The following is a 24,350-nucleotide window of genomic DNA, read 5'->3' as shown; positions in this document are numbered from 1 at the left end:
CACAGGAGGAAGTGGAGGAGGGGAGTCGGCCTCCGACTGGGGCGAGCCGAGCGCACTTCCGTGCGCGCTGTCGCCTCGTCTCTCGAGAACCGGACTCCTGTGCCGGGGCCCCAGACCCTCAGAGCTCCAGCGGCAGTGCTCCTGGACCAGGGCCTCGGGCCCAGCACCGGGAGGATGGTCTGGAGGGGGTGAGGGGGGCGGTTGGAAGTGGTCAAGCATCCCAACCCGCCCGCGTCCACCCGAGCGCCAAGAGCAGCCGGATTGCGCCGGGAACTCCTGTGCGACTTTTATTTAAAAATAAGGAAAGCTTTATCCGTTTCTTGTGTTTCTGCTACTTAAAAGCCTGGCAGGCTCTCACAAACGAAACTCTGTAATTAACGGTTGTTTTCCTCCCCGCTCTAACCCACACACAAACACTGGACTCAATTATAAACTCCCAGATTCCTAGCACAGCCTCTTCCAGGCGAGTTGTATTCAAACTGAACTTCAGCGGTCCACGGAAGGATGGGCAAAGAATTGGCGGTAATCGTTTTAAATAACGTCAGACTAGTCAAAACCTTATTCCTAGTTTGTTGCCTGAAGTCCTGTGATTTCGAATAACTAACTCGTGGCTTTACGACACTTGAGTAAAAATATTCTTTTAGAGTTAGAAGAAGGAATATGCACCTTGAGGCCCCTTGGGGCTTGCTTGCTGTGGTGTGTTCCACCCCGCCCAGGCCCCTGACAGCAGGACTGAGAAAGGAACCTTGACCTTTTCCTTTATATTCGCATGTACTAGCATCTGGCCAGGCATATAGTAAGCAATCAATAAAAGGGTGACTGGATGAATGAATGGAGATGAAATGATGAGTAAACTTTGCCCAGAGGAAGTGGTTTCCCCATATTGTTTATCACATGCGAAAGAACTTGGTGAACAGGACTGAGTATAAATGCATTGTGTGGATCCTAAAAACTTACTAGAACAGTAGTTTTGAACATAACTATTCCAACATAACTATTAAAACTCAATTACAATGCACACTAATCTAATAGCTTTTAATCCTGTGAAGGGATGTGTATATAAATTGAAATGTCTAATCTGAATATATAGTACTTAATTCCATTATATATTTTGACTTTCAAATGTGATGAAAATACATGCAGCAAAACATTAGGCATGTTTTTACAAGCTATGGTCCAGCACTTGCCTAAAGGAAATTACTGTATGGGACATACAATTCTACACAAATACTGAAACATAAATACAAATGTACCTTTCTCCTCATCATGTTCTCTGGCACAGGAAGAGGCCATGGGTATGTACACATATACCCAAAGGGTCATTTGTGCTTTAAAAGACCTTAAAAGCCTAAGAACCAATTAATTCCCTTGGAAATCCATCCAGATAGGGAGGGCAGAAGAGTGCCCTCTTCTAAACTCTGGCTGGGCCCAGTAAGCCCTCTCACTCCTCAATTTCTGATCCAGGACAGAGCTCCAACAGACTCGAGGAGTGGAGGGAAGAAACGAGAAAACCAGGAAAAGGAAGAAGGCGAGGCACTGACAACACTCATGGGCCCACTGAAATGTGAGTGAATGGGGACCAAAAGAAGTATTCAGATGGTGAAATGTTATCGTGTTGCTGCAAATGGCATTATTCATTCTTTTTTATCAAGGAGGGGAAATGTTTCGCATCTTTATCTACAGGTAATATATTTATATTTTCATAACAGTAAGAAATCAATCATTTGTGGCATTTAGAACACTTTCTCCATATACCAGGAAAAGTTAGTTGCAAACGTAAGAAGTTTCAGATAAATGTTGGGGAAAATGTGGAAATATCTTCGTTCCCTTGTTCAAAGAACTAAGCAGAGATAACTAAACTTTTGAAGTTTCAAAAACAAAAATGCAACTCTTTTTCCTCAACTTTTTTTTTTAATGGATTTAACTTAAATGGACTTTTGCTTAATAGGAATATTTACTTTCCAGGAAGCTTCTTTTGATTTTTCCCCTCAGGACTAAATGTGTTGGTAAGCCAAATAAAATATGTACTGTCTTTTATCTCTAGCTTGATTGACAGATAACATTTCACCATCTGAATATTTCTTTTCTCTCCAACATGCATTTAGTGTACTCATCTCACTTATATAATCTGGTTTTAAAATTTTCATCTTTTCTCTTTAATACCATGGGACTTAAAGGTCAAATTGAAAAGACCATATTGATTACTTTTGCACAAAAATCCTAAGAATGTCCATGTATGAATGCCAAGATTAAAAATTAATAGTGACATCACCACGTAACTTCAAGTATGAAGAGAAAGTTAGTCAGTGGATTAAGAAACTATACATAAAACATATTGTTTCTATTAGACTCAAACTTACATTTTAACTATCCAGCCATATTTCCTCCTGGAGATGTGTATTTACTGAGCATCTTTTTGTTTTTTCTATTGCCTTCAGAGTCCTTTTCAAACAATCTTCTAGGGTTTGAATAACACGTGATGGAAGATACCCTAGAAAACTGAGATTCAAAGCACCAAAACTGAAATCACAACACAAAGTAATTTTCATACCTGTTAACAGAAGAACAGGCTCTTGTTCTGTGCCTGAAAGGAGCGGAGCACCTTGGGCAGGAAGCTTCGGTAAAGTAAGACCTGTGCCAGTCTCCTCCAGTCTTATAAATATGCCACACTCCTCACTTCCTCTGGGCCTCTGTTCCTAAGGTTCTTTTTTCCTCAACCTGGAATATCATTCTTTCATCTGCTCTCCCATCCCAACTCCACCCAAACTTCAGTGTTCAGCTCAAGACTCATCTTCTCCAGGGAGCTTTCCATGGGAGCATAGTCTCCTTTTTCTTTAAAACGGCTTGTATTTTCAAGTCTAATCAATTCATAGCTTAGCATTTAATTATTCTGGTGTTAACTTTCTGGTGGTGTTAACAGTATTTGAATAGATGTCTATTTAATATTAATTCTTGATGTTTTCAAGCATCTTCGATTTTTTCCGAGTGAAATTATCAGTTTCTTAAAACTAGCTGTTTTCTTAATTTATATCATCTTCCATAACATTGAATGCAGTGCTGAATTCATACATCAAAAAAAAAAATCACAAAGAACTTTGTTGATTAATTTTGTCTGTAAATTCTGTCGACTGAAAAAAATGCACAACCTGAAAGTTGAGAATTATGTTCTTTTTGGCAGACTTGCTGAGGACTTCAAGACCAGGAGACAGAATGTTCGGAGGGACTGCCCCAAAGAGGTAAGGGAAGAGCCAGGATATATAGGAGTTTTTGCAACAACAATCAGGTAGTGAAATATCAAAAGATTAATGAAAGAAAACCAGACATCTCCAGTTTATGAATTTAGTACTTTCCTAAGTATGAGAAGATACAAGAGTCTGGGCTCATTGAAACCATTCCTTTGATGTGCACCTTAGCTATCTAGTATCCTGTTCTTTTCCATCCTGAGTTTCCTCAGGGCTTACAGCGGTGGGTGGCTGTAGTGGCTGACGGCTGCAACATCCTTTGTTTACTGACATGGCAGGCAACATTTTTCATCCACAATTCCATGGGAGAAGAGACATGTTGGTCTTTCGCCCCCAGCTTTATTGAGGTATAGTTAACAAATAAAATTGCAATGACCATGTTAATCTTATCCATCATTAAATGCACAATGCTCAGCACAGTTCTTATTGAATAGCAAGAAACCAAGAAGTATTTGTTGAAGGATGAATGAATGTATGAATAAAAAAAGGAATTGTGATCTTAGACTGAACACATGAATGGAATAACATAATAAATATTCTTGCATAAGTGAATAAATGGATATGTACTTTTCAATAAGTAGAAAAAGCTCAAGAATTTTTTTATAATTAGCAAAGAAATAGGATTATACTACTAACTTTATCTAGAATAGTGTTTCTAAGCTTTTGTAGCTGTGTTTTATTCCTTGTTGCAATTTGGGATTAGGGTTTGGGGTTTATGAAGGAAATAAAAATTAATCATGAATAGCAAGAAACGTCCTGTGCACTCCTGGAATTCTCTGCATCTCATTGTGAAAAACCACTTTACTTTCACAATAGGCATTCTTTATTTCAAGGACACGCCTGGCAGGTTTCAGAATTTCCCTTCAAGTGATCAACATGTTATAAAAATATAAAAGGAAAATCATGTGTATTATTCCACTTAAACTAATTAAATATTAAAGAATCTTCTTAATTATAACTACTTAAAGGGATTTAATTTGTTTTAAAGCCTTAAAGTGTTGATGTGTACTCTGATGTATGCTAGAGATAGATCACATTTATCAGTACAGCATATATAATACAAAAAAAAAAATCCATGTTTGAAAGAGGGTAATATTGTCTAAGTGATTCTTCTATTGCTGGAAAGGCGAATTAGAAGCTTAGATATAGAAAGCAAAGTGTTTGCAGTATGTTCAGAATTAGAAAACATATTTTTTAAATAATACATTAAAAACATAGAATTTTTTTAAATCAATTTTTTTAAAATGTCATGAGCCATAAAAGAAATCATGTGGTATAATTTAAAATGTTTTTGGCACTTGATAGATTATTGCTAATGCTTTCTGCCTACTAATCATTTAGTATAAATGTAGCCCTACTGATACCAGAGATTATAAACCAAAACCTCTAATCCTTTTTTTCCTCAGATTTATGATAAATGCAAATACTGATAATCAGAAGATCTTTAAAAAGTAAAGTCTACAAAATTACTCATATATTTATTTTTTCCTTGAAAATGTGTCATTAATGATAAAACACAGCATTCATATAATACATATGTATGTATATAGGTCCTGAAATTCTTTTCCTTAGATACATGCTTTCATCTTACTATTGTTTAGTGATATGTCATCTAAATGATTGTTAAAATATTTTCATATTAAGTAAGAGTTATCTCATGTCCCAAAAAGACATAGCTAGACATATGTCTCCAAAACACAATTTTGCAGGAGATATTTTAATATCAAAAACATAAGAAGGTAACATATGTATATATATGTAGGATTGAAACATTATGCTGTACACCAGAAATTGATGCATTGTAACTGACTACGTCAGTAAAAAAAAAAACAAGGTGATCCTATAATAGCATTATATATTAGTAAATATTGTTAAAGTGACATAACTTAGTACACACTATATTAGTATGCACTTTTCCATGCTCTATTATATAAAGAGCTATGAAAATCTGATTTTAGCACAAATAAAACAAATTTATTCACATGACTATTCCATTTCCTTTCCACTTACAGAAACACTTCACTTAACTAACTTTATTAAGGAATATGTTAACCATTAATTTACTCATCAAACATTTATTATTAAGTGCCGCCTATATACCCTACAATGCAACTGGAGCTTGAATTACCAAAGCAAATCAAACATGAACCCTGCCAGAAACCTACAGTTTAATTAGGCAAATACTTAAGTAAATAAAATTAGCTAACATTTATTAAGGGACATATTTCAGTATTTGCCAAGTGCTCCATTAAAATGCTTTATATGGATTACACATCTTCAGAATAATACAATTACTGCACATGGGTAATTTTGTCCCATTTTACAGAAGAAAACACTAAGTGTGGCAATGTTAAACTAGGTTCTCTTTGAGAGGTGGAGTCCATTTCCCCACCTCTTGAGTGTGGGCTGGATCTTTTGAATTGCTTTCAAAATAAGTGACCATGCAACTTTGTTGAGTAGGTCATAAAAGGCTTCCATAAAAGGCTTTCATAAAAGGCTCTCCCAGATGGAAAGCCAGATGCCTGGTGGTGGGAACTTACAAGCTGCCCTAGGGAGAAGCCCACATGGTGAGAACCTGAGGCCATGTAAGTGAGTCATCTTCAAAGTGGCTCCTTCTCCCCAGTCAGACCTTCAGATGCTAGCAGCCCCTGATAACATCTAACCTCAAAAGAGACTCTGAGCCAGAAATTATCCATCTAAGCTGCACTTTAATTACTAACCCACAGAAACTGTGAGATAATAAATTTTTGTTGCTTTGAGCCAATACATTTTGGGGATAATTTGTTATTCAGCAGCAGATAACTAATTCAATGAGTTTCTGTAATTTGTGAAGGTCACAGAGCTAGGATGTGTTAGCGGTTTCAGCCAGTCACTTATGGCTAAAGTAACCATCTAATTTATTGTCCAACTGGAAGACTTTACAGAGTAATAATGATGGTGACAGTAATTATATTGGTACAACAGCTATGCACCGGAACTATCTAGGACGAACTGGGGCATAGGATCACTCTAATTACAGCCTATGCTCTTTACTGCAACACAATTCTGTCTCCTATATAAATAAGGAGATACAATGTGACCAATGCAACAATGAAAGTATAACACAGGGAAGGGATGATCCACCTGCTCTGACAGAGACTGCTAGCTACCTCCCCAATATTCATTATCCCTTTGGTAATACTCCTCTATTGTGTGGTAGCAATCATGTGTCTAGCTGGAAAAGACAAAAACAAACAAACAAAAAAAATCCTGCATTTCCCAGATCCATTATAGATGACCAGAAGATGTCAGTAGAAGTTGTCAGGTGGAGCTACTAGGAAACCTCATAGACAGGGGCTAGCTTAACTATCAGGAGTCCTTTTTCCTCTGCAATTTATTTACAGCTGATGCCTGGGATATGGATGTGATGGTTGGAGCTGCAGCAGTCTAACTGCAAATATGAGGAGTTATACTTGGTAATGAAGATGATGATTTAAGAATTACAGAGTAGAAAATCTGGGTTTCTGATAACCATGGACCCATCATTCCATCTTCCTGTCTTGGAAAGTAAACCTATTATGAGAGAGAAAAAATATGCCTCTATCTTTGTTTAAGTAGATATTACAAGGATTTTCAGTCATACCTTGACTAACCTAATCCTAACCTTAATTCCTCAAAGAGCAAATTTAAATTTTGAGTACCAAACATTTGTATTCTTACCCTACTTTGATAGAAATTGTCCTAGATATATTGATCACTCTTCCTACTTTTCTAAGTAGCTAAAACAGAAGCACTGACAGTTTTCTGGATGATACAAGGTTATTATTATTTACAGAAAGTAGAGTCAGTTTACTTCTTAGTGCCTAATAGAGTTTTATATGCCCTATGGAAGCTCGTTCAATTGTTGGTATTAATGAAACAAGCATGAATTAAGTTCTTGTGAGCAGTACTCTTTCAGATGGGCTGATGCCTTCACCTTTTTTATTCATTTAAATGAGTCATTTGAGGGGTTTTCTAAACTCTCCACTCTTACTTCCTCCAAAAACTTGAAGACTAATTAAAGATTTCCACCTTTCAGTCCTTGTGGAAATGTGCCAGGGGATTTTCATGAAATGTTAAATGTTAGGATTTAATAGGAAATTATTACATTCAGAAAAGGAGTCAGATATAGAGCTTTTAATCACATAATTGCATTAGATTTAACTCATAGAAATATAAAAGAATTAAATAAAAAGTTTGGTACATGTCCAGCAGTTTTGTAAGGCATAAAGGCATTTCTATAATTAGTTTCTTTTTCTTTTGAGTTTTGAAAAAATAAATTACTATTATGGAGATAATGCTACTCTTTAGGCATAAATGAGAGTCTGAAAAACTGAGTTAACTTTTTTATTCTAACTATTTCAGGTTAGTTATTCTATTTCACTTCAAAATATCTTTATCATTAACAAAAAATTTTGAACAGTTATTGTAATAAAATGCTCCCTACAAAGAATAAATATTTTCATACATGCAAAATATCTAGGATAAATATATGGAAGAAAACTTCAAGGACAACCTAACAATTACTTTGGACCCAAAACACAATAGTGAATGACATTCATTAAAAAGAATTTAAGCTAAGGCTGGTTGATCGTTTGATAGGGACACAACAGAACCTTCTGCAGGGATGGAAATATTCTGTGTCTGTACTGTCCAAATACTTACATTAGCCACTTGTGACTACGGCACACTTGAAATGTGGCTAGTATGACTGAGAAGTTAAATTTCAAATTTTATTTCATTTAAATAGCCACATGTAGCTAGTGGCTCCCAAACTGGACAGGATAGTTAATAGATGGTATCCACAGAGGTGAAATAATTGAATTTGATGAATTCTAAAGTCCCTTCCAACTTTATAGCACCATAGCAGGAAAAACGAGTGGTTAAATTTTATTTCTTCTCCATTTTTCTTCTCCATCCTGCACCAAATTTTCTGTTTCTAATATCTGCAATTAACTAAGGCTAAAGTAATTAAATTACTTTAGTCATCACAGAACTACAATGTGCCAAATGTCATGAAAAAACAAAACAAAACAGAATCTGCTCTGGCATTAACATTTCTAATCTTCTTGATTTTCCTCTTACTGCCTTCAATAGCCCTTCCTTTCTGGGACACTTCTCTCATCTTCAAATACGATGGCTAGGGAGCAGGCTGTGGATGGAGCAAAGCCACAGGAATTGATGGGGTCATGCAGGAGCAACAAGGTTTCTGAATTAGAGTCAAGCTGATTTTAAAGTAAAGTGATATTTTACTTGCATGTGAGAGATGTGTATCTGGTGGACTGTAAGTAATTCCCGCTATTGCCAGCATCCTTCTCAATGTTTCCCAGGATTCTCAAAGGAGCTTCAGCCCATATGGAGGTCTCAGTCCCACTTGTACCTCCCTTCTGCATCTGATCTGTTCACTCAGCCCTGCAGATACTATGTCAACCACACATGGAACATGGTCCCTTTTACACTGATTCCACAAAGCAGCCTAAATGCAAACTAGTTACTTGTAGCAGAATTCTGTGGAAAGTTGGAGGGCAAGGGTGAAAGGAACTGTTTTGCAGGTGAATATTTAATAGTCCTGTTCTTTAAAACCCTCAGCATTGCTACTGTGGGAACTTCTCCCTGCCTGTGTCCTCTTCTCAGATTCCCAACCTCCCATCGTGGTGTTTGCACCCACCTCCACCAGGCCCTCTTCTTTCTCTTCTTCTTGTTCCAAACCCCCATTTCTTCACTCTGGGCCAACACCATGTCTAAATCTCTCTCATTTTTTAATTCTGAGCAATTCAGGCTTCTCTATTTTGTCCCATTTTTCAGATCATGTTTGGGACTTATATTGCCAGACTCAAAATTTCAAATAAAATACTAAGTATAAAAAAATCTTCTTACCCTATAAAAGGATTCTGCTTCCAGATTTTGAAGTAAATTTTTCTCTTTTTCATATAACTACATATGCTTTATAACTATATATTACTATAAAGTAGTTTCAGAGAAGACTTGGCCATGGTCATGAAATTAATAAAAGGTGTTATGGGGGACTAGAAGGAAAAATCTTGAAGAATATTTATCTTCCCGTTAAATTATAGCCATTAACAATATAGATTAAATAAGATTTTGTAAACATGTCTGAGAATCTCACAAGCACTCTCAATATTGTCTTCAGTGGGAAATTTTCATGAGCACTAGAAAATGGCATGACAGACATTTCAGGAAGAAATCATACAAAAATGAAAGCTGTATGAATTTAAAAAGTGAAAATAGCTTGACATACAGATATATAGATACATATGGAGAGAGTGAGACCACATTTATGCTGTTACCCACAGATACATTAATTAAGAATTCAGTCATACCGTGAGGATCTAATGTTACACAGAGGAAATGGAACTTTAAAGGAAAAAAGATAATTTTTTATTGGAATTGAGTTAAAGAATCAAGTAGATAACAATAATTGTTTTCACAAAATTAGGTGATGGCACCTACAACACATTTCAGTGATGCCGGAAGATGGATTTATCTATGCTATCACTAAGTTAAAACCTTTACTGACTCAGTATTATGTGCAAGATATCATGGCATTGTGGCAGATCCTACAAGGCTTTCAAAAATGAAGTGTTTGTCAGGACCCTTTCAACTGCAAGTGACAATAACCCAACTCACATGAACCAAAGCAAAAAGAAAATGGACTGGCTCGCAGAAACAGGAAGTTCAGGATTGGTTCTCGCTTCAAATGCAACACAGTTTCCAGGGAATACAGTCTTCCCCCCACACCCCACCCTCCCACTTTTTGCCCTTTTCCTTTTCCAGCTCTGGCTTCTTTTTTTTTTTTTTTTTTTTTTTCAATCTTATCTTCCCCTACTGCTCCAGACTCCCCAACTGACAAGGCAAGAAGGTCACCTACCATCTCAGGCTATGTGTCAAAGTGCAGCAATCCCATCCTAGCTGGAAAAGCTGCCTTCTTCTCAAATCAGTATATCAGCTCCAGGCAATGATTCTTATTGGTTCCGTTTAGAACAACTGCTCACCCCTGAAACGATCACTGTGTTTACAGGCATGAAATATTGGAATTGGCCATGCCTGGGTCAGGTGATCACTCCTGTGGCCAGGATATGCACAGCACTATAGTAGATAGGATGTTCTTAACCATTCAAGACAGAGAGAGGATAGTTCTACAAAGAAAGGGATGCAACCACACCTACAAATACAACATATGCCCACAGTGGGTTGATAAGTAACACAGCTTGTCCTCAAGGAGTTTGTCCCATCTAAATCTCAGTACTTCTATAGGGGGGAAGTATCCACACATGTACCCCCAATTTTTAATTCCAAAACTAATCAGTTATCTCAATTATACAACATCTAAATAATCCCCCCAGTCCATCTTACTGTTATACAAATCTGGTTTTGTTAGTTTCAAACTATGTGTAAAAATTATTTGATCATTGGCATGGTATTTTTGTGGTGGCCAAAAGGCAATGCTGGCTTAAAACTTTTTCTTTGTGTGATAAATGATACATTTGTCTTTAGATATTGAGAAAACTACGTCAATTTAATTATTGAGGAAACTATGTCAATTTAATAAGCCATTTCCTCAGTTAATCTTAGCTTTGTGGCTGTGATGGTTTGAAAATTGTTTCTTGGTCTTACCACACTTCAGTTGCTATATTTAGAGATATTTAGAGATAATTTATATTTAGCGATAATTTATTTTAGCCTTGACAAAAAAAACTTACTATTTTATAGGAATTTTATTGGCTATAAAGCTTAATTGGTGTTATTTTCTACTCATGCTGTCTTGGTACATAGATAGAAATAAAAAACATGATATTTGTATCATATATTTTTCCTAAATGTGTCGTATACACAATAGAGTGAAATACAAGCTTTTGCTGGTTTAAGTCACTGAGATTTGTGGGTTAATTTGTTACTGAAATATATCCTAGCCAATCCTGACAAATACAGATGTGTTGAGTTGCAAGTTATCACGATTTATAGACAATAAGATTCTTACTATAATTATGCAAACATTGTTTTCCCTTATTACAATATGTATAATTTATATTCTGGGCAAACACACACATATATGTGTGTGATTTCCTAAAGTGACAGTTAATTCCACCTTTTTTCCAAGAGAAAGGGAAAAAAAATCATAATTTGGTGAGTGTCAGAGAGTCTTCAAACCCATAAAAGCCAGGAAGGATCTTTTATACCAGCTATCTGTATGTAGCTATTTTTTTTTTGTACTCTATTTCAGCAACATATGTTTTACAAACAGCTCCTGAAAGGGAGATTTCTGAGTAGAAGTTTTGTTACAAGACTAAAAATTAGGGTTTTCACCACAAGTTATTTCACTTTCACTGTGGCAAAGAAAATGCAGGTAGAACTCACCAAAGGATGTGGGGAGAAGGCAGCTATTGACGGCTTCATGGGTTCCTATAACCTCCTGAGAGCAAAAGAGACGCACAAGAAGACCAAGTCTGACTTCATCTGCCACTGAGAAGCAGTGATCTCTGGAACTAAAATATCACTGGTCTGATGATCTTTCTCTTCAATTAAATAACACTGCCTTCATGCTTTAACTCCTTGGTTTTCAAATGTCTCCTGGCAGTGGAACACTCTCATCCAATGACACATTAGCAGAATTCACATATATAAGACAGTTAAGAGCAGAACCAGACGTTCCGAGTATTACCATCCAGCACAACAGAAAGCCAGGCCTTTAAACGGGCAAACCAGCCAAGTTCCATGACGCACCTATCGTGGGTGCACACCGAAGTAAAAGGCTCGGCTGCTTCTCTCCAGCAGATTCACCTTCGTGCTTCTAGAGCAGCTTCAGAATATTCACCTGCACTTGGTCTTGTTCCTCCTCAGATAAACCTCCCTGAGCATCTACCTGCCTTCCCTAGTCTGTCTCCTGTCTTCACGAAGCTCAAAGAAATCTGCACTCTCTCCTTCTGCCTCAGCTGCTTTTTAAAAATACCTTACTCTTACTTCAAGACTTCAGCCCATATCAATTTCATTCAAACGCTTCCACTAGATTTTTGTTTCCCAAGGAGGCCTCTGCTATTACTGCTTCCCCAATTCAACCCCCTCCTCAATCAATCCATATTAGGCAAATGGGGAGGCATAAAATATATATATATATATATATATATATATATATATATATATATTGCTTAACTAGATATATATTTGCTCTTTTTACTCAAATATTAAAAAAAAGGCTTCTGTCTGTACCCGGACATTGCCTGTGGTGCTGGGAGCGAGTACTGCACAAATGCAGGAGCAGCATTTGCAGGTGTGCTGCACAATGATGTGGCTGCCTGCCTCAGCTCTGCTCTGTGCTGAAGGCATCTCACTAGCATGTTTTCTCCAAGGGTGGTCTGAGGATCACCTCCACCTGGAGTCCTTGTGTGGAAAGTGTGATCAGGATCCCAGGCCAGGCCTGTTAAATCAGAATTTCTGGAATGGGGACCTGAGATCTGCTTTTTTAACAACTTCCTTTGGGGAGTTTTCATTACCTGTTGCTAAGTAACCATCCTCTTCCCCACTCCCAAACATGGTGGCTCAAAATGATGATTTATTATTTCTTATGATTCTGCCTGGGTAGACAAGCAGGCAGTCAGTCTCTTCTGGGCTCACCCATGCAGCATCATTCTGGTGGAGGCACTGCTAGACTAGAAAGTCCAAAATGGCCTTACTCAGGCATTTGTGGGTGGGTGCTCACTGTTGGGGGAGGGGCTGCCTCGATTCTCCTTTTTGTGGCTTCTCATCTACCACTTGGCCCCTGAAACCAGGGGGGCTTCTCAAGGCAGTGTCCCAAGGACACAAAGGTGGAAGCTGCAAACTCTCGTGAGGCCAAGGCTGTACCGGAACATCATTTCTGTCTGCCACATTTCATTGGTCAAAGCAAGTTACAAGACCAAGCCAGGTTCAAAGTATGGGAAATAGACTCCGTTTCTTGATAGAGTGAGTTTCGAAGCATTTGTGCCTGTATTCCCCAACACACCTAGTGTATTGCTAAGTATATACGAGGTACTTAATACTTTTAGCCTTCATCATCATGTCTGCAGAGATTAAGTGGTTAGGAAACTTCTAGAATATGGCATTTGTGGGTTTTGCTTTTAAATAGAAGTTTCTGCCTGCATTTGCTAGAAACAAGTTGGTTTGCTTTCAGGTCCTAGAACTAGGATTGTCAAAAAAAAAAAAAAAAAAGCACTGATATCTACATTTCCATTTTCAACCTACTCAAAATCAAATCTGGAATTTTTAAAAATATAATTAATGTAACAAGATTACATATTTTTGTGACTATTTTATTCAGATTTCTCTGGTGAAAAATTTTCCAAATGAAAAAAAAGGTCAGACTTGGCTAATGTAAATTTAGATTCCTCTTCTACCAAAGCTTAGCGATTTTGATAACAAGTGGTCTTATTTTAAGATGGTTGGGGGAGGAATACAGCTCAGTGGTAGAGCGCATGCTTAGCATGCATGAGGTCCTGGGTTCAATCCCCAGTACCTTCATTAAAAATAATAAAAATAAAATAAAAATAAAAATGGCAAAATTGTAGGACAGAATGAAGAAGGATTGAAGACAACCTGAGAAGTTAGGTACAGAGTATAAAAATAAACAATCATTCCAGGAGGAAGGACAGATACCAGATTTGCCTATGGTTGCAAAGCCTGTTGTGAGTCAGGGACAGAGGGAGGGTGGCCATCCAATCGACATCCACATCTCTGCTCAAGAATATGCTACTTTATTAGCAAACAACATGCAGTATTGAGAAAACGGATCTAAAATGTATTCTTGGAAAGTGGCCTATGAGGGGCTCAAATAGCAGTAATTCTCAAGAAAATTACCAGTCTCTGAGTGTAATGGTGGAACAAACCATGCAAATCTTTTAATCAACTAATGGAAAACATGCTATTATAAGCCCTTGAATTTGCCTGCTGCCTCAAGTTAAAGTGTTTTATATATTGTACTGCACTGAACATTTGCTCTGGACATTTTTTTTTCTTTTGGTTTAGTCTGAAGGAAAAGTTTGCCGAGGTTTATGTCTTCCTGAATCAGCAAGTAAATTTCCCATTACTCTCCCAGTTGGGTGAATCATCAGCCCGGCTTAAGGAAGTAACAGTCCTGGCCGTCTGGGTGGGATGAGAACATTACAGTGAATCAGTCTAGACAGCCACTTGGCCATTTATGGTATCATTTCCTCTTTATTACTGAGAGCCTAGAGAGCAAAGAGACACTCCTGGGAATATATGTAGGGTTACCAGATTTAGCAAATAAAAATACAGGATGCCCAGTTAAATTTGGATTTCAGATAAACAGTGAATAGTTTTTTTAGTATATGTATATTCCATGCAATATTTGTGACACACTTTCACAAAAAGAAAAAAAAAGAAAGGAAAAAAAGAAACCAAAAGACCCCCATCACTTATCTGAAATTCACATTTAACCAAGCATCCTCTATTTTATCTGGCAACCCTACATACATGGATCTCACTTCATACCATTCACCTTTTATTATCTGCAGAATGTCAGAGATGAAATTCTGTTTCCTGAGTTTTTGAGAAGAAAAGTTGAGCAATTGTTCTTTCATCTTTTATTAATCATGTCAATACTATCCAACATCAGAGAAAGAAAAAATCATCAAAGACCAGAATTCCTCCCAGCAGTGATTCTCAGACTTTAATGTGTATATAAGCCATGTGGGAATCTTGGCAAAATTCAGATTCTACTTCAGCAGCCTGAGGTGGGGCCTGACACTCTGCATTTCTAACACACTCCCGGATGATAGCAATGCTACCGGGCCCTGGACCCACTTTTCAGTGGCAAGGTTTTCAGTGTTTCTCAAACTTCGTTGCATATTAGAGTCACCTGGGGAGCTCTGAAAAAGCTGGATGCCCAAACTGCATCCCATCCAAGTTGAATCCAAATTGCAGGGCGTGGGGGCCAGGTGTCAGTTTTTTAAAGCTCCTCAGTGTGCAGCCAGTGTTGAGAACTGCCATCTTTGATGAGTCCACTTTGACGCTGGTTGATGTTTATTATCACCTAGCTGGGAGGCAAACCTTTTAAAAAAAAAAAAATTAACACTGTGTTTTATCACACATTAATTGTAATCTTGAGAGATGGACACGTGAAGGATTGTCACCACAGTCTTTTCAGTGTGTCCATTTTCAATTGTGCTTTTCTAAGTAATGGAAGAAGGCAATCGATTTTTTATTATTTTAACTGTTAGATCACTAGTTTCCAAATTTGGACGTTTTCTCTCTGTAACACACATTTTTCCATGAGTCCAAAATAATTTATTTCTCTTAATGTTTCTAATGGAAACCAAACAGCCACCCCACCTCAGAGTCAGTCTGGCTTGGAAAAGACTGGAATTTATAGTCTGTTACTCTTTGTGAGGCTTGGCTAGAGTCAAGGAATGTGACTTAGGGAAGGAAATCAAATCTTTAAGTTCTTGTTGTTTTTCACACAGAGATACGTCAACAAAAATAAAAGCAGGCCTTCAAAGCTACTGATAAGAATACAGCATGTATACAACACATATTTACACAGAACAGACAGGTGCTGACATAAAGTTAGCTGTGGGAAACTTCTATAAAAGCCTTGCTTCTTAAACAAACACCTTCCTCTTTTTTCTTCTAATTGTGTCACTTTAGTGTCATCCATTTTTATGCTATCTTCCTTAAATCACAATCTTTTCTGCAATATTATTTAGTTGGAAAAAATGCTTATTAGGTTTCTTGTACCTTACTCGGGAGTGTTACCAACAGAACTTTTTCTGCCTTTTTAAAATTTATCCTGCTGGGTTTTTAATTTTTTTTGGTCCCTTCAATTCATCATGCATTCTCCTCTCTTGTCATGCCTGGCCTACACCCTCCATCACTTCTCTGCTCAGTTCCCTACCTTGTGCTCAAACGTTTCAGAATCTGTGACCAGATCTTGACTTGACCTGCCTCCCTCACCAACTCCAGCTCCAGTAGTCATCATGCCCTGGGAAACAACCTTAAGAAGCCCACACATGCCCCTGACCCTGGGTGGCCCCATCAGCAAGTTGAAAGGCTGCCAAGATGAAAAGTTGGCTCAGAAGAGGTAGAACAGACCAGTAGGGGTGGGTGGCAAATTGCTGGGCAAACATTTAACTGTGGGTTCTTGGTGTGCCCTTTCAGAGAAATTTGCCTGGGGGAAGGAAAAGTGGAAAGTGGCTCTTAAGTAGCAGAAGTCTCCCACGAAGAGGAGGAAGTTAACCTGATCTGTCCTGCACAGCTACCTAAAAACGTTTTTGTTCTACATAATGATAGTTTACTCTTCCTGCCATGAAAGGCTTATATACATTTCCTTACAGAGCCCAGAGTGTAGCAGTGCAGTGTACAATATAACAAAAAATAACTAAGTTAATGTTTATTAAGCGCTCACTCTGTGTTTATATGCATTAGACCTCTAAATCTTTATAACCACCCCAACAAGCACTCTTACTGTGATTTTAAAGATGAAGAAACTGAAGCTTAGAGAACAACAACTTGGTGAAGGTCACACAGATAGTTGGTAGTAAAGCCAGGATGTGAATCCAAACAGATCAAGTCAGAGGTGAAACCTTGCATATAGCTTAGCTACCATGTGTTTGCATATATCCAGGGCCTCCACAAAGCAAGACTGCCTCTTATGTGTAGCTCTTGCAGGGAACAACAAGATCCTAAAGGACTTTAATTTTAAGTATTGATGGTAGTAAATGCATTCACTGTAGTAGCGTTCTCCAAACTGAATTAGTGGTTAAAGAGGTTATTTGAAGTGTTATCTAAGTGAACCACAATAAGAACTTTATTCCCTTCTCAATTTTCTTTCAGTATTTCTGATTATAACAAAAGTTAAGTCTCAGATTGATGTAAATTTGTATTAATCTTCCTTTTTAACAAAGAAGGGCAGGCCTTAGACTGAGGATCTTTAGAGAATTTAGTGACATTGCTTTATATTCATTTCTAAGGTTGCCTTCTACTTATGGCAAATGATTCTATTTTTCTCGTTCTCCATTTATGGCAAGGATACATATCCTTTTAAAATAAAATTGAAATACCTTTTTTTAAAAGGACATAGTAGAGTTGATACGCAGATATGTCAAAAATCATGCTATTAGTACTTCAGTGGCTAAAGTTTAGAAAGCTTTAAACAAAACAACAGAAAAAAAAACCCAAAAAGACTCTGCAGTCTTATTTCCATTAGCTGCATGAAAATGTCTGAATTAAGAAAGAAATTAAAAGTCTAGCCCTAAGGAAAACAGAATGTTAACTGCTTTTGAACTCCCCTAGGCTCTAGATTCTAGTGTTCTAGACTACGGAAAAATCAGTTATTCCTCATTCCCTGCTCTGAGGCTGTATTATATTGTAGAAAGAGCGCTTGATTCACTCTCAGAAGCTGCAGGTTGGATCCAAGCTCTGCCATTAACTAACTTTATGCAGGTCCTACTACCTTCCTTGAATTCAGTTTCTCCATCAAGAAATAAAGGATCAAATTAAATTGTTCCCTCTAGCTTTTTAATCTAGCTTTCCACACTCAATGGATCTTCAGTGGTCTGCACATTTATTTGCCTTTCTTCCAAAGTGCTTTTCCAGGTGAAGCTTTGTGTAGGTCTGTACAACTCACTTATTTATTTATTTATTTATTTATTTTTTGAGAGGATGTAAGCCATGTGAATGCTTTATTTTGTAAAGCTTGCTTTTGTTATCAAAAGTTACCCAACTTAAAGGCTCATTTGGGAGTTGGGGGCAGGCACGATTACAGGTCAGCTGCCTGTTACAACTTGATACTATTCTGGGATAAAGTGAGGCTTTCACTTCCTTTACACCATTCAAAGAAACTAGCCTGAATTCCAAGAATGCCCGTGGCCTTTACCAGACACTGCACTTTCCTCTGTATGTGACTATTTTTACATTGGGTGCAAAGTACAATTAATTACCACTGGTTACTGGAATAGAATGTAATTATGGCCTGAAAGGATGACCAAACTGCCTTGCCTTGTTGGATGACTAACTGCAGACCCTCTTCCAGAGCTGTTTATCTGCATGATCAGCTTAGCGCTGTCACCCAGCACTGCCTGGAGTAAACAGACGGCCTGTTGAAGTGACTGCCCTTAAATCTCCCAGGTTCTCGTTGCCTGACAAAAACTAAAATCAAATCACACACTGAAAACACAAAAGGCAGAAGACAAGACCAGTCCTTGTTAATGTGTGAAATCACTTAAACCCCTAGTTGCATAATTCAGACTTTAATGAACACCTTTGCGAAGGTTCTAGCATATTCGGAGGAGAGGAGACGCAGCCGCCCTGTAATCAGGCATTAGTTAGAAAGATGGATACAGCACATTCATCTCATTACAGTTTACCACCTGGCATCAGTCACATAATTCTCACACGCTATTCTTCTTTGTGTTTGCAAACGTTTTAAGCACTTTACGAGACATAAGGCGTTAAGGCTTTCATGAGACATAATGAAAGTGGTGAAGGAACAGTATGAGTGTAACTGCATTGAGATCCGGAGAATGCACAGATAAGTATCTGCACAATCATGCTAATCTACCAAAAGGGCAAAATAATAAATTTTCCATTAACAATAACCTTAAGGGGAGGATACAGCTCAAGAGGTAGAGTGCATGCTTAGCATACGCAAGATCCTGAGTTCAATCCCCAGTATCACCTTTAAAAATAAATAAATAAACCTAATTAGTCCCTATTAACAATAACCTTTATAGGTTCTTATCCTGGAGACTATATTAATGGAAAACAATGACGTATTTGTTAAATGTCCAATACAAAAAGTCATAAGAAAATTTTGATATACAAATGGGACCTGATCAAACTTCTAAACATTTGCACTGCAAAGGAAACCTATGGACTGGAAGAAAATTTTTGCAAACGACTGACAAGGGCTTAATCTCCAGAATATACAAACATCTCATACAACTCAATAACAAAAAAACAAACAACTTAATGCAAAAATGGGCAAAAGACCTAAATAGACATTTCTCCAAAGAAGACATACAGACAGCCAATAGACCCATGAAAAGATGCTCAATATCACTAATTATCAGAGAAATGCAAATCAAAACTACAGTGAGGTATCACCTCACACAGGTCAGAATGGGCATCATTAAAAAGTCCACAAGCAATAAATGTTGGAGAGGTTGTGGAGAAAAGGGAACCCTCCTACACTATTGGTGGGAATATAGTTTGGTGCAGCCATTATGGAAAGGAGTATGGAGATTCCTTAAAAAACTAAAAATAGAGTTATCATATGATCCAGCAATCCCACTCCTGAGCATATAACTCGAGAAAACTCTTAATTCAAAAAGATACATGCACCCCAATGTTCATAACAGCACCATTTACAATAGCAGGACATAGAAGCAACCTAAAGGTCCATCAACATATGATTGGATAAAGATGTGATGTGTGTATATATATATATATAATATATATAATGAAAAACTACTCAGCTATAAAAAGAATGAAACAATGCCACTTGTAGCATCATGGATGGACCTAGAGATTATCATACTAAGTGAAGTAAGTCAGTCAGAGAAAGACATGTATCACTTATATGTGGAATCTAAAAAAAAAAACAACACAAATGAACTTAGTTACAAAACAGAAACAGACTCACAGGCATAGAAAACAAACTTGTGGTTGCCAAAGGGAAAAGGGGGAGAGAGATAAATTAGGATTTTGGATTAGCAGATACAAACTACTATATGTAAAATAAACAGTAAGTCCTAATGTATAGCACAGGGAACTATATTCAATACCTTGTAATAACCTGTAATGGAAAGAATCTGAAAAACTATATATATATATCTGAATCACTTTGCTGTACACCTGAAACTAATACAACATTGCAAATCAAATATACTTCAATGAAAACAAAGAGAAAAGTTTGATATAAAAAAAACTAGCTCCATGACCTGAATACGGCACAAAGTAAGTGTCTCTGGAATCTGGTTATTGACAGTCCTTAGAGCAATAAACCCGAGCACATGCTCAGTTGCCATTGTTCCTCAGTTTGGAGTAATCATCTACAAACTGCTTGTTTGTCAGGATCGTGGAATAGTTAGGGAGAAGAAGAGAGCTAACTGTAGCAGAACTTGAATAATGTAAGCTTCTGCTGGCTGAACGCTAGCACTGGTATTGTCAGGATTCACCCAGGATAGATCTCTGATACGACTGTGGACACTTCGTGAGATCAAATTTGATGGGGCTACCACAATTCACCGCACTAACCCGGTGAGTCTCTCCCTACTAGATGCGCGAGCAGCTTTGGTTGTCGTGGTTGACTCCTAGCAAACCAGAGTGACCTGGGGGACTGGGCTCTACCAGTATACCTCTCCCCTGTAAAGATGGAAAACTGAGAGTAAGGAAAGCTAATCCTAAAGGAAGGAGGGGAATTAGTGAAAAAGCTAGCAAGATGGGTGGTAAACTAGGACAGGTTTTCAGTTTCCAGGATAAAGGGTCAAATAATCAGAAATAAATTTGGATATTGCAAATTCAGTCTAGTGAAGGCCAGGTATCCAAAGTCCAAAATGAAAGTAGGGTCATATTTTGAGGCAATGGGAAGAAGTCTTCAAAGTACAGAGTATAAATGATGGTCAAATAGGATACATAGTCCAAATATTCCAGAAACTTCATCTGGAAAAAAGGCAAAGCCTCTGGAAAGTAGTTTTGATCAACCAGAACAAGTGGAATATCCATCTCCAGCCACAAGGAAAACAGTAAAAAAAACTCTCCCAAAAAGGTCATGCCTGGAGTTAAAAGCCTGAGAGTCTGGAAAATTCAAGTACCTAAGACACTCAAGCAAAATTCATCCAAGTAGGTAAAACATACAACAGGAATTCTCGGGGAGACTACTTGATGTTATACCTGGAATGACCCAGGTTGGACACAGGAGTGGGCGGGGACTGGCACCCAGGCTATAGGAAATGTAGCAGACAGAGATCAAAGTCTAAAGGAAAATGAAAATCCAGGCAGACAGTGCAACTGAAGTGTCATTCAGAAGAAATGTGACAAATAAACAAAATTTAGTCATCAAGCAAAAGTCTGGAATCAAGAATGGCAGAGAGGAGGGTTCGAAATTGCACACAGGTGGCGGACCATGGAAAGATGCTTTGAGGGCTGTTGGAGTAGAACAGAGTTGCTTTTCCTAGGTTCCCAAGTTCTTATCCCTTAGCAGGTGGAGAGGGTGTCTCCAAGGCCACTGAGTTTACTCAGACCCAGTTTAACTTTCTTCATGAATTAGGCTGGTGGGAGGAAACTAGAAACATGAAAACTGCGAGTCTCAGTAGGAAATGACAGAGATAGTAATCATACTTGAATGTGGAATACTTTTCTAAGTATAGAATGGATTAGATTAGAATGGCAAGTAAATGAAAGAAAAAGTTGTGAACACCTGAAAATTGGGCCCTGTACGATTAAATCATGCAGCATCTATGCAGTGAGCTATAATGCTGGCATTTGCAAGGATCACAAAGAGTTTTCAATAACTTAAAAATGTTTTGGGGCAACGGTGCTTTCCCTCTCCCATTTACTTTCTTCCTTTCCAATCTGGGCCGGGAGCACAGCTCAGGCAAAGAAGGGCGCTGAGAAGGGTGATTCTGCCTGTCATCAAGGAGCCAGAGACCAGAGAATACACCGCCAACACTCCCAAGTGCATCCGCAAAGTGGGCTTCAAGACACCTGGCCCTTGGGCACTCTTCAAGATCCAGAAATTTGCCTCGAAGGAGATGGCATCTCAGATGTGCGCTTTGACACCAGGCTCAGCAAAGCTCTCTGGGGCAAAGGGATAAGGAATGTCCTGTACTGCTTCCATGTGTGGTTGTCCAGAAAACATACTGAGGATGAGGAGTCACCAAACAAGCTTTACACGTCGGATACCTATGTACCTGTCTCCGCTGTCAAAAATCTATAGCCAATGTAGTTGAGAACTAACAGCTGTTATAAAATAAAGTCATAAAAAGCTTTGCTTTGTTGAGTGCACAGATTCTTTACAGAATTACAGATTTTATCAGTTATAAATTGTATTCAGCTGCTGGTACCAGAGAACTGCAACACCAGTGCTTGAGCAAGAGAGTGTTTATTTCTCCCGCAGAAAATAAGCGCAGAGCTGGCCAGGGAGTCCCACAGTCATCAGGCACCCCGTCTCTTTCTATTTATCATCTTCAAAGTTGACTAAAAGAGTTGCCAATGCTCTGGCTCTCGGGTCCACATTCCAGGCAGGAAGCAGAAGGAAAGAACAAAAAATGTGCATGCGAATGACATGTCCTCTTTTGAAGGGGTGTTCCTAGAAGTGTTGCTGTTTTAGTTAGAATTAAGTGGAGGCAAAAAGTAACAGAGGTGCAAAACAACAGTGGCTTAAATGTAATCAAAGTTTTTTTGGGGGGGAGGCTGGAAGCTACACTGCCTAAGGGTCCATATGGCAACTCTGCTCCAGAACGCCCTCAAAATGAACTCTTTCTTTCTTGTTGGATATCTCTTAGTGACTTCCATTCCCAGATCACCTCATGGATCAAAATTGCTGCTCTAGCTCCAGCCACCGTGTGGCATTGTGATTCATAATAAGAAATATATATTTAGTCTTCATCCTGGTTTTTAGCACAGAGCTCCTGAAACCTCTGGAATTTCCTAAGTGATCAGAGAGACAAAGTTATCTTTTGTTATTTATAACAAGTACCTTTCAACCACATCAGAATTTATGTTAATGAGGTGACTTTTGGAAAGCACCTAAGGGTGGGGGTTGGTTTCCAGGGGACCCAACCCCGACTAGGTAGGTGCTGGGAGAGTGGCCTTTCCAGAGGAGGCAGGGAAAGCTCTGCGCCCCTTCCCACATACCTGCCCTGTGCCTGTCTTCCATCTGGCTGTTCCTGAGTTGTTTCTTTTTATGACAAACTGGTAATCTAGTAGTACACTGTTTTCCTGAGCTCTACGAGCCACTATTGCAAATTAACTGAGCCCCAGGAGGGAGTTGTGGGAACCTCTGATTTATAGCTGTCTGTCAGAAGCACAGGTGACAACCTGGGCTTACGACTGGCATCAGAGCCGGTGTGGAAGTGGCTGTCTTGTGGGACTGAACCCTTCACCTGTGGGATGTGACACTGTCTCCAGCTGGATAGTGTCAGAATTGAGTTAAATTTTAGGACACTCCGCTAATGTCACAGAAATGCTTGGTATGTGGAAAACCTACACATCTGGCATTAGAAGCTTTGTGGAGTGCTCTAAGTAGAGCACTGGGAGTAGAGAGACACACAAAAAGAGTGAGAAGAGTGTGTTTTTCCCTTTACGTACCGTATCTACAATCTAGCCAGTGAAAGAGAGAAAGAGATAGGGAAGAGAGGCAAACAGCCCACACTTGCTGCCTTCAGGAAGTTTTCTGGAAGCTTCCATACAACCTTTCTGCTTATATCTCATTTGCCAGGACTTAATCATAGGGCCACACCTAGCTTCAAGGCAGCCTGAGAAATACCGTATTTCCAGCTAGGCACAATAATAAATCAAGTAAAACCAAGATTCTAAGACTAAGGAAGGCAAGACCAGTGGCTATCGGCTAGGCGGCTGGCATCCGTACAGTGACTGAAACACAACTACAGGACTTTAAAGCAGAATGTGCCCTGGGGGGCATGAGACAAAGACATGAAGACATACCTTTTGACTGGGACCAATGTTGGAGACGCAGAGCTTGGGAAAGGGTGTGGAAAGGCAGGCATTATTGGGGGGTGGGTTGTGGGAGAGGGTGGGTATTCAGTGCAGAGGACATAAAAGTGCTGAGAAGTTAGGAACAGAAGAGAAAATAGTGAGGGGGAGTGTCTCAAAGGAAACAAATGTGGGGACTAAGGGCTGGAATGACTGTCTTCCAAATATATACCTTTTCTTTCTCTTTTGCTTTGCCCCCGTCACTGGCCACTTCTCCATCCTAGGCTCTCACAGATGTGACCATCTGTCTCTCTTCTGAAACACTTACCTCAATTGTAAGCTAACACTTATTTGGGTAAGACTGATAATGTAAGCTCCACGAAGTCAGGCATTCTAACCTTTTTGGCCAACAATTGTACCCCCATG

The 24,350-nt window shown here is 38.6% G+C and overlaps 1 protein-coding gene and 1 long non-coding RNA gene across 3 annotated transcripts in view; one reads left to right on the top strand and one right to left on the bottom strand.

The window, feature by feature from the left end:
• The window catches only part of ITGAV (integrin subunit alpha V), an 89,591-nt gene extending 77,855 nt beyond the window's left edge, over positions 1–11,736 (bottom strand). Inside the window, exon 1 of the mRNA XM_064484635.1 lies at positions 11,637–11,736. The gene's annotated coding sequence lies outside the window, so the exon portion shown is untranslated. The remainder of the gene's footprint in view (positions 1–11,636) is intronic.
• On the top strand, positions 54–22,239 carry LOC116153067 (uncharacterized). 2 transcript variants are annotated; one of them, XR_010380644.1, is made up of 5 exons: positions 54–522; positions 1,465–1,564; positions 2,439–2,620; positions 3,179–3,236; positions 21,860–22,239. It is a non-coding gene; the product is annotated as an uncharacterized LOC116153067 (long non-coding RNA). The 2 variants fall into 2 exon arrangements; XR_004136765.2 differs by lacking the exon at positions 54–522 and having other exon boundaries at positions 532–1,564.
• Positions 22,240–24,350: the final 2,111 nt, after the last annotated feature.

Source organism: Camelus dromedarius, chromosome 4 (genome assembly GCF_036321535.1).
Source record: "Camelus dromedarius isolate mCamDro1 chromosome 4, mCamDro1.pat, whole genome shotgun sequence".
Taxonomy (NCBI): domain Eukaryota; kingdom Metazoa; phylum Chordata; class Mammalia; order Artiodactyla; family Camelidae; genus Camelus; species Camelus dromedarius.
The sequence above is the reverse complement of the archived record's forward strand: the minus strand, read 5'-3'. Positions and strand labels throughout refer to the sequence as shown.